Below are 9,927 nucleotides of genomic sequence, written 5' to 3' on the forward strand. Positions count from 1 at the left end.
CATTGATAGTAAAGGCCAAGAGTAACAACAACACTTTAACAAAAGCCCATGTGGATCTTGTTGGTATTGCATTTCCGATTTTGTATGCAATGGTAAAAAGTTAAAAACATCCTGAAACATTGATAGTATAGGCCAAGAGCAACTACCACACCACAAATGGCCCACCATTACCAATAGGTGTCGCTACAGGCCACGCCCTAAAGCACAAAGCACTTCACTTCTTGTGAAGATTAAAGCGCTTCACTTCTTGGCTTGAAATAAAGGCCCTTGTGGATCTTGATGTTATTGCATTTCAGATTTGGTATCCCATTGGAAATTCTGCAGCATTGATTTTTCTATACAGTTACAATTTGTCAAGAATATACATTTTTCAATGGTTCGCAATGCTTTACACGTAAGCCAGTCAAACAAGTTCATATGAAGACTCTTGAGAATGTTTAGTACACAAATCTGAGAAAAAGTTGACTCTAAGATGAAAGGTCGATTTTTGGTGAATCTTTGAAACATGCATGCTTGGCTAATTTCTAGGGAAATTTACAATGAAATGTGTCCCCTGCTCCTCCCCGCGCATGCTCCAAATTCTCAGACACTCATTCTTCCCTTGACACGCGCGGGCTTGGCAAGACACACACGCAACATATCAGGACTGTGTGGGCTGACCAAGCCCCCACTCATTCCTTGAATATCAGCATAGGCCCTTGAGGACCTTGGTGTCATTGCATTTCCTACTTTGTATGCAATAGTAAAAAGGTCTCCAAATCCTGACACATTGACAGTACAGGCCAAGAGTAACTACCACACTTTACCCAAAGCCCATGTGGATCCTGTTGGTATTGCATTTCCGATTTTATATGCAATGGTAAAAAGTTTTTAAAATCCTGAAACATTAATAGTATAGGCCAAGAGTAACTACCACACCACAAATGGCCCACCATTACCCATAGGTGGCGCTACAGGCCACGCCTTAATGCATAAAGATACAAGGCTTTCTGGAATGGATAAGCTCACCAAGCCCCCTTCCTTCACTTACTGGCTTGAAATAAAGGCCCTTGTGGATCTTGATGGTATTGCATTTCAGATTTGGTATGCCATTGGTAATTCTGCAGCATACATTTTTCTATACAGTTACAATTTGTCAAAAATAAACATTTTTCAATGGTTCGCAGTGTTTGGAGGAATCCGCCATTACTGCTTGCAGTTATATTTATTTGTAATTCTTGTACCATGGGAGTCAATGGCAGCCCCTAGACCCCATCGACAACTTTTTGTGAAATTTGGCACACTCATTAAGGACAGTTTCTTCTATACCTACACCAAGTTTCATGTCTCCCATTAGACCACTCTAGCGCCACCAATGGGTCAAAGTTGGACTTGTGTTTACACACGCAACTTTTGAACCGTATGACTCATTTTCAAAAATGAGGTACCATTGGATTCCCTGGATCAAGCCGAGTTCAACGCACACCATGGCGTTAATTTCCGGTTATATAGATTTCCCGCCATTTCCGGTTTTATCAAAAACCTTTGAAAGCCTACTCCTCCTACAATTTTTGTCATATCTTCTTCAAAATCACCAGAGATGATCTTCAGACCAAGCCTCACAAAAGTTATCAAAGGAATTTTGATCCTCATAACCGTCTGTCCGGTACAGCCAATCAAATTCATCAGAAAAGCCGCCAAACAGGATGTGAAGTCATGTCTCAGCAAATCTTTGAGATATCAACACTAAACTTGGTAGATCGGAGGAAGACACTACAACATGTTACCATGTGCAAAGGCAAATTCATATCTCAAAAAATGATTGATATAAAGCAAATTGAACTTATCGCTAACGCTAAAATTATGCTTTACACATCAGCCATTCAAAAACTGATACTCTGATTCAATCACAAGTTCATATGAAAACTCTTGAGAATGTTCATAACACAAATCTGTGAAAAAGTTGACTGTAAGATGAAAGGTCGATTTTTGGTGAATATTTGAAACATGCTTGCTTGGCTAATTTCTAGGCAAATTTCCAATGAATGTCTCCCTTGCTCCTCCCCGCGCGTGCTCCAAAATCTCACACACACTCAGCCTTCCCTTGACACACGCGCGGCCAAGACGCACACGCAACATTTCAGGAGAGTGTGGGCTGACCAAGCCCCCACTCATTCCTTGGTCTTTAGCAAAGGCCCATGTGGCTCTTGATGGTATTGCATTTCCGATTTTGTATGCAATGGTAAAAAGGTCTCAAATCCTGAAACATTGATAGTGTAGGCCGAGAAACACTTTAACAAAAGCCCATGTGGATCTTGTTGGTATTGCATTTCCGATTTTGTATGCAATGGTAAAAAGTTATAAAAATCCTGAAACATTGATAGTATAGACCAAGAGTAACTACCACACCACAAATGGCCCACCATTACCCATAGGTGGCGCTACAGGCCACGCCAAAAAGCACAAATATACAAGGCTTTCTGGAATGGATAGGCTCACCAAGCCCCCTCCCTTCACTTATTGGCTTGAAAAAAAGGCCCATGTGGCTCTTGATGGTATTGCATTTCCGATTTTGTATGCAATGGTAAAAAGGTCTCAAAATCCTGAAACATAGATAGTATAGGCAAAGAAACACTTTAACAAAAAGCCCATGTGGATCTTGTTGGTATTGCTTTTCCGATTTTGTATACAATGGTAAAAAGTTATAAAAATCCTGAAACATTGATAGTATAGACCAAGAGTAACTACCACACCACAAATGGCCTACTATTACCCATAGGTCTTCCCTTGACACACGCGCGGGCTTGGCAAGACGCACACGCAACATTTCAGGAGAGTGTGGGCTTACCAAGCCCCCACTCATTCCTTGGTCTTTTGCAAAGGCCTTGTGGATCTTGATGGTATTGCATTTCAGATTTTGTTTGCCATGGTAAAAAGTTCTCCAAATCCTGAAACATTGATAGTAAAGGCCAAGAGTAACAACAACACTTTAACAAAAGCCCATGTGGATCTTGTTGGTATTGCATTTCCGATTTTGTATGCAATGGTAAAAAGTTAAAAACATCCTGAAACATTGATAGTATAGGCCAAGAGTAACTACCACACCACAAATGGCCCACCATTACCAATAGGTGTCGCTACAGGCCACGCCCTAAAGCTCAAAGCACTTCACTTCTTGTGAAGATTAAAGCGCTTCACTTCTTGGCTTGAAATAAAGGCCCTTGTGGATCTTGATGTTATTGCATTTCAGATTTGGTATCCCATTGGAAATTCTGCAGCATTGATTTTTCTATACAGTTACAATTTGTCAAGAATATACATTTTTCAATGGTTCGCAATGCTTTACACGTAAGCCAGTCAAACAAGTTCATATGAAGACTCTTGAGAATGTTTAGTACACAAATCTGAGAAAAAGTTGACTCTAAGATGAAAGGTCGATTTTTGGTGAATCTTTGAAACATGCATGCTTGGCTAATTTCTAGGGAAATTTACAATGAAATGTGTCCCCTGCTCCTCCCCGCGCATGCTCCAAATTCTCAGACACTCATTCTTCCCTTGACACGCGCGGGCTTGGCAAGACACACACGCAACATATCAGGACTGTGTGGGCTGACCAAGCCCCCACTCATTCCTTGAATATCAGCATAGGCCCTTGAGGACCTTGGTGTCATTGCATTTCCTACTTTGTATGCAATAGTAAAAAGGTCTCCAAATCCTGACACATTGACAGTACAGGCCAAGAGTAACTACCACACTTTACCCAAAGCCCATGTGGATCCTGTTGGTATTGCATTTCCGATTTTATATGCAATGGTAAAAAGTTTTTAAAATCCTGAAACATTAATAGTATAGGCCAAGAGTAACTACCACACCACAAATGGCCCACCATTACCCATAGGTGGCGCTACAGGCCACGCCTTAATGCATAAAGATACAAGGCTTTCTGGAATGGATAAGCTCACCAAGCCCCCTTCCTTCACTTACTGGCTTGAAATAAAGGCCCTTGTGGATCTTGATGGTATTGCATTTCAGATTTGGTATGCCATTGGTAATTCTGCAGCATACATTTTTCTATACAGTTACAATTTGTCAAAAATAAACATTTTTCAATGGTTCGCAGTGTTTGGAGGAATCCGCCATTACTGCTTGCAGTTATATTTATTATTATTATTACACTTCTTCTGTCATTGGATTCTATGGCAGCCCCTAAAACCGTATGGTAAAAAGTTGTGAAATTTGGCACACTTATTAAGCACAGTCCCCTCTTTATATTCACCAAGTTTCATGTCTCTCATTGGAGCACTCTAGCGCCACCAACTGGTCAAAGTTGGACTTGTGTTTACACACGTAACTTTTGAACCGTATGACCGATTTTCAAAAATGAGGTACCATTGGATTCCCTGGATCAAGACGAGTTCAACACACCCTATGACGCCAATTTCCGGTTATATAGATTTTCCACCATTTTGAATTTTAAGGAAACACGTTTTTTCGCTTCAACTACTTTAATTTTTTTCAAATCTTCCCCAGAATTGGCACACATTATCATCAGACCAACCCTCACAGACGTTATCAAAGGATATTCGATTTTCAAAACCGTTTGTCCGGTACAGCCAATCAAAATCGGCAACAAAGCAACCAAACAGGAAGTTGGGTCATATCTCAGCTAATCTTTGAGAAATCAACACCAAACTTAATATGATGACTCGGAACCCTCTTCTGAGGCTGTCCAATTAATTTGGTGTCATGTGATCACTGGGCGTGGCCGCAGGAAGCAAAAATGTGTTTTGGCCAATAACTGTTGATTTGTTTGCTTTTATTAAGTGATTCCTTTGTCTCATGATATGTTGGGACCTTCCCTATGTGATACATGATAACTTGTGATAATAGCCGAATTGATCCGGCCGCCATTTTGAATTAATTGAAAAACGTTTTTTCTTTACTCCTCCTACACATGTTGTCCAATCTTCACCAAATTTGGCAGAGAGTATCTTCAGACCAAGCCTCACAAAGGCTTTCACATGATTTTTTGATTTTCAGAACCGTTTGCCCGGTACAGGGAGTCAAAATGTGCAATTAAGCCAGCAAACAGGAAGTTTGGGTCGTATCTCAGAAAATCTTTGATGGATTCACACCAAACTTGCTGCATGCCCTCGGAACCCTGTTCTGAGGATTTCTTAAGTGTTTTATGGGTCATTTGACTGCTTGGCCACCACATTGCTGCTTGCAGCTATATTTGGTGGCCAAGCCGCGAAGCGGCGAAGCCACATAAGTGATTCTACCTTTTCTTCTTATTATTATTATTATTACACTTCTTCTGTCATTGGATTCTATGGCAGCCCCTAAAACCGTATGGTAAAAAGTTGTGAAATTTGGCACACTTATTAAGCACAGTCCCCTCTTTATATTCACCAAGTTTCATGTCTCTCATTGGAGCACTCTAGCGCCACCAACTGGTCAAAGTTGGACTTGTGTTTACACACGTAACTTTTGAACCGTATGACCGATTTTCAAAAATGAGGTACCATTGGATTCCCTGGATCAAGACGAGTTCAACACACCCTATGACGCCAATTTCCGGTTATATAGATTTTCCACCATTTTGAATTTTAAGGAAACACGTTTTTTCGCTTCAACTACTTTTATTTTTTTCAAATCTTCCCCAGAATTGGCACACATTATCATCAGACCAACCCTCACAGACGTTATCAAAGGATATTCGATTTTCAAAACCGTTTGTCCGGTACAGCCAATCAAAATCGGCAACAAAGCAACCAAACAGGAAGTTGGGTCATATCTCAGCTAATCTTTGAGAAATCAACACCAAACTTAATATGATGACTCGGAACCCTCTTCTGAGGCTGTCCAATTAATTTGGTGTCATGTGATCACTGGGCGTGGCCGCAGGAAGCAAAAATGTGTTTTGGCCAATAACTGTTGATTTGTTTGCTTTTATTAAGTGATTCCTTTGTCTCATGATATGTTGGGACCTTCCCTATGTGATACATGATAACTTGTGATAATAGCCGAATTGATCCGGCCGCCATTTTGAATTAATTGAAAAACGTTTTTTCTTTACTCCTCCTACACATGTTGTCCAATCTTCACCAAATTTGGCAGAGAGTATCTTCAGACCAAGCCTCACAAAGGCTTTCACATGATTTTTTGATTTTCAGAACCGTTTGCCCGGTACAGGGAGTCAAAATGTGCAATTAAGCCAGCAAACAGGAAGTTGGGTCGTATCTCAGAAAATCTTTGATGGATTCACACCAAACTTGCTGCATGCCCTCGGAACCCTGTTCTGAGGATTTCTTAAGTGTTTTATGGGTCATTTGACTGCTTGGCCACCACATTGCTGCTTGCAGCTATATTTGGTGGCCAAGCCGCGAAGCGGCGAAGCCACATAAGTGATTCTACCTTTTCTTCTTCTTATTATTATTATTACACTTCTTCTGTCATTGGATTCTATGGCAGCCCCTAAAACCGTATGGTAAAAAGTTGTGAAATTTGGCACACTTATTAAGCACAGTCCCCTCTTTATATTCACCAAGTTTCATGTCTCTCATTGGAGCACTCTAGCGCCACCAACTGGTCAAAGTTGGACTTGTGTTTACACACGTAACTTTTGAACCGTATGACCGATTTTCAAAAATGAGGTACCATTGGATTCCCTGGATCAAGACGAGTTCAACACACCCTATGACGCCAATTTCCGGTTATATAGATTTTCCACCATTTTGAATTTTAAGGAAACACGTTTTTTCGCTTCAACTACTTTTATTTTTTTCAAATCTTCCCCAGAATTGGCACACATTATCATCAGACCAACCCTCACAGACGTTATCAAAGGATATTCGATTTTCAAAACCGTTTGTCCGGTACAGCCAATCAAAATCGGCAACAAAGCAACCAAACAGGAAGTTGGGTCATATCTCAGCTAATCTTTGAGAAATCAACACCAAACTTAATATGATGACTCGGAACCCTCTTCTGAGGCTGTCCAATTAATTTGGTGTCATGTGATCACTGGGCGTGGCCGCAGGAAGCAAAAATGTGTTTTGGCCAATAACTGTTGATTTGTTTGCTTTTATTAAGTGATTCCTTTGTCTCATGATATGTTGGGACCTTCCCTATGTGATACATGATAACTTGTGATAATAGCCGAATTGATCCGGCCGCCATTTTGAATTAATTGAAAAACGTTTTTTCTTTACTCCTCCTACACATGTTGTCCAATCTTCACCAAATTTGGCAGAGAGTATCTTCAGACCAAGCCTCACAAAGGCTTTCACATGATTTTTTGATTTTCAGAACCGTTTGCCCGGTACAGGGAGTCAAAATGTGCAATTAAGCCAGCAAACAGGAAGTTTGGGTCGTATCTCAGAAAATCTTTGATGGATTCACACCAAACTTGCTGCATGCCCTCGGAACCCTGTTCTGAGGATTTCTTAAGTGTTTTATGGGTCATTTGACTGCTTGGCCACCACATTGCTGCTTGCAGCTATATTTGGTGGCCAAGCCGCGAAGCGGCGAAGCCACATAAGTGATTCTACCTTTTCTTATTAGGATTCCTCCGTAAGGAGGAAACCTATTGTTATTGGTGGTTTTATTATTTGTAATTCTTGTACCATGGGAGTCAATGGCAGCCCCTAGACCCCATCGACAACTTTTGGTGAAATTTGGCACACTCATTAAGGACAGTTTCTTCTATACCTACACCAAGTTTCATGTCTCCCATTAGACCACTCTAGCGCCACCAATGGGTCAAAGTTGGACTTGTGTTTACACACGCAACTTTTGAACCGTATGACTCATTTTCAAAAATGAGGTACCATTGGATTCCCTGGATCAAGCCGAGTTCAACGCACACCATGGCGTTAATTTCCGGTTATATAGATTTCCCGCCATTTCCGGTTTTATCAAAAACCTTTGAAAGCCTACTCCTCCTACAATTTTTGTCATATCTTCTTCAAAATCACCAGAGATGATCTTCAGACCAAGCCTCACAAAATTTATCAAAGGAATTTTGATCCTCATAACCGTCTGTCCGGTACAGCCATCAAATTAATCAGAAAAGCCGCCAAACAGGATGTGAAGTCATGTCTCAGCAAATCTTTGAGATATCAACACTAAACTTGGTAGATCGGAGGAAGACACTACAACATGTTACCATGTGCAAAAGCAAATTCATATCTCAAAAAATGATTGATATAAAGCAAATTGAACTTATCGCTAACGCTAAAATAATGCTTTACACATCAGCCAGTCAAAAACTGATACTCTGATTCAATCACAAGTTCATATGAAGACTCTTGAGAATGTTCATAACACAAATCTGTGAAAAAGTTGACTGTAAGATGAAAGGTCGATTTTTGGTGAATATTTGAAACATGCTTGCTTGGCTAATTTCTAGGCAAATTTCCAATGAATGTCTCCCCTGCTCCTCCCCGCGCGTGCTCCAAAATCTCACACACACTCAGCCTTCCCTTGACACACGCGCAGCCAAGACGCACACGCAACATTTCAGGAGAGTGTGGGCTGACCAAGCCCCCACTCATTCCTTGGTCTTTAGCAAAGGCCCATGTGGCTCTTGATGGTATTGCATTTCCGATTTTGTATGCGATGGTAAAAAGGTCTCAAATCCTGAAACATTGATAGTGTAGGCCGAGAAACACTTTAACAAAAGCCCATGTGGATCTTGTTGGTATTGCATTTCCGATTTTGTATGCAATGGTAAAAAGTTATAAAAATCCTGAAACATTGATAGTATAGACCAAGAGTAACTACCACACCACAAATGGCCCACCATTACCCATAGGTGGCGCTACAGGCCACGCCCAAAAGCACAAAGATACAAGGCTTTCTGGAATGGATAGGCTCACCAAGCCCCCTCCCTTCACTTATTGGCTTGAAAAAAAGGCCCATGTGGATCTTGATGGTATTGCATTTCCGATTTTGTATGCAATGGTAAAAAGGTCTCAAAATCCTGAAACATAGATAGTATAGGCAAATAAAAACTTTAACAAAAAGCCCATGTGGATCTTTTTGGTATTGCTTTTCCGATTTTGTATACAATGGTAAAAAGTTATAAAAATCCTGAAACATTGATAGTATATACCAAGAGTAACTACCACACCACAAATGGCCCACTATTACCCATAGGTCTTCCCTTGACACACGCGAACATTCTCAAGAGTCTTCATATGAACTTGTGATTGAATCAGAGTGTGCTTGGCAAGACGCACACGCAACATTTCAGGAGAGTGTGGGCTTACCAAGCCCCCACTCATTCCTTGGTCTTTTGCAAAGGCCTTGTGGATCTTGATGGTATTGCATTTCAGATTTTGTTTGCCATGGTAAAAAGTTCTCCAAATCCTGAAACATTGATAGTAAAGGCCAACAGTAACAACAACACTTTAACAAAAGCCCATGTGGATCTTGTTGGTATTGCATTTCCGATTTTGTATGCAATGGTAAAAAGTTAAAAACATCCTGAAACATTGATAGTATAGGCCAAGAGTAACTACCACACCACAAATGGCCCACCATTACCAATAGGTGTCGCTACAGGCCACGCCCTAAAGCACAAAGCACTTCACTTCTTGTGAAGATTAAAGCACTTCACTTCTTGGCTTGAAATAAAGGCCCTTGTGGATGTTGATGTTATTGCATTTCAGATTTGGTATCCCATTAGAAATTCTGCAGCATTGATTTTTCTATACAGTTACAATTTGTCAAGAATATACATTTTTGAATGGTTCGCAATGCTTTACACGTAAGCCAGTCAAACAAGTTCATATGAAGACTCTTGAGAATGTTTAGTACACAAATCTGAGAAAAAGTTGACTCTAAGATGAAAGGTCGATTTTTGGTGAATCTTTGAAACATGCATGCTTGGCTAATTTCTAGGGAAATTTACAATGAAATGTGTCCCCTGCTCCTCCCCGC

Source organism: Hypomesus nipponensis, chromosome 2, assembly GCF_054491055.1.
Source record: "Hypomesus nipponensis isolate SF chromosome 2, ASM5449105v1, whole genome shotgun sequence".
In the NCBI taxonomy this organism is placed as follows: Eukaryota; Metazoa; Chordata; class Actinopteri; order Osmeriformes; family Osmeridae; genus Hypomesus; species Hypomesus nipponensis.